The sequence below is a fragment of the Tupaia chinensis genome, unplaced genomic scaffold (assembly GCF_000334495.1).
Source record: "Tupaia chinensis unplaced genomic scaffold, TupChi_1.0 Scaffold146230_1, whole genome shotgun sequence".
NCBI classification, from domain to species: domain Eukaryota; kingdom Metazoa; phylum Chordata; class Mammalia; order Scandentia; family Tupaiidae; genus Tupaia; species Tupaia belangeri.
This window is the reverse complement of record NW_006206086.1, coordinates 52,071-53,559: the sequence shown is the minus strand read 5'-3', so window position 1 is coordinate 53,559 and position 1,489 is coordinate 52,071. Positions and strand designations below refer to the sequence as shown.

Below are 1,489 nucleotides of genomic sequence, written 5' to 3'. Positions count from 1 at the left end.
AAAAATAAAAAGAGAAGACAGAGACAGAGGTAGAGAGAGACATAGACAGATACAGAGACAGGAGGCTTGCAATGGCTCTCCCTACCATGCAAGTTTTGTATGCTGAATGCCAAATTATCAGTGGAAAGTCTTCATTTCTCTGTTTTTCAAAAATGCCTAGATCACAGGAGCAATGAACATGTCACTTCAAGAAGACCTGTTCAGTTCCCTTCTGCCTCTGCATGTGAGTTTTGTATGCTGATGCTGAATTATCACTGGAAAGTCTTCATTTCTCTGTTTTCCCCAAAATGGCTAGATTGCAGAAGCGATGAAGATGTCTCTTAAAGAATGCCTGTTCTCGGGCGACCCGGACTTCTGTGAAACATGGCGGTCGGCTGGGACCATAGCACAAGCATGACCATATGAAGGAAAAGGAAGGTTTTCCTGAAGATGAGGCGACTGAATTGGAAAAAAACTTTAAGTCTGGTGAAAGAATTGGATGCTTTTCCAAAGGTTCCTAAAAGCTATGTAGAGACTTCAGCCAGTGGGGGTACAGTTTCTTTAATAGCATTTACTACTATGGCTTTATTAACCATAATGGAATTCTCAGTATATCAAGATACATGGATGAAATATGAATATGAAGTAGACAAGGATTTTTCTAGTGAATTGAGAATCAATATAGAGATTACTGTTGCCATGAAATGTCAATATGTTGGAGCAGATGTACTGGATTTAGCAGAAACAATGGTTGCATCTGCAGATGGTCTAGTTTATGAACCAGAAATATTTGATCTTTCACCACAGCAAAAAGAGTGGCAAAGGATACTTCAAGTGATTCAGAGTAGGCTGCAAGAAGAGCACTCACTTCAAGACGTGATATTTAAAAGTGCTTTTAAAGGTACAGCCGCACTTCCCCCCAAGAGAAGATGGTTCATTACGGCCTCCAGATGCAGGCAGAATTCATGGTCATCTGTATGTCAATAAAGTAGCAGGGAATTTTCACATTACTGTGGGCAAGGCAACTCCACATCGTTGTGGTCACACACACCTGGCAACACTCGTCAAACATGACTCTTACAACTTTTCCCACAGAATGGATCATTTGTCTTTTTGCAAGCTTTTCCAGGAATTATTAAACCTTTACTTGGAACTGAAAAAATTGCTGTAGATCACAACCAGATGTTCCAATATTTTATTACAGTTGTGCCAACAAAACTACATACATATAAAATTTCAGCAGACAACTATCAGTTTCCTGTGACAGAACGGGAACGTATTATTAACCATGCTGCAGGCAGCAATGGAGTCTCTGGGATATTTATGAAATATGATCTCAGTTCTCTTATGGTGACAGTTACTGAGGAGCACATGCCATTCTGGCAGTTTTTTGTAAGACTCTGTGGTATTGTTGGAGGAATCTTTTCAACAACAGGCATGTTACATGGAATTGGAAAATTTATAGTCAAAATAATTTGCTGCCGTTTCAGACTCGGATCCTACAAGCCTT

At 39.8% G+C, this 1,489-nt stretch overlaps 1 pseudogene; it reads left to right on the top strand.

Moving 5' to 3' along the window:
• Positions 1 to 344: 344 nt before the first annotated feature.
• The window catches only part of LOC102472724 (endoplasmic reticulum-Golgi intermediate compartment protein 2-like), a 13,919-nt pseudogene continuing 12,774 nt past the window's right edge, over positions 345 to 1,489 (top strand).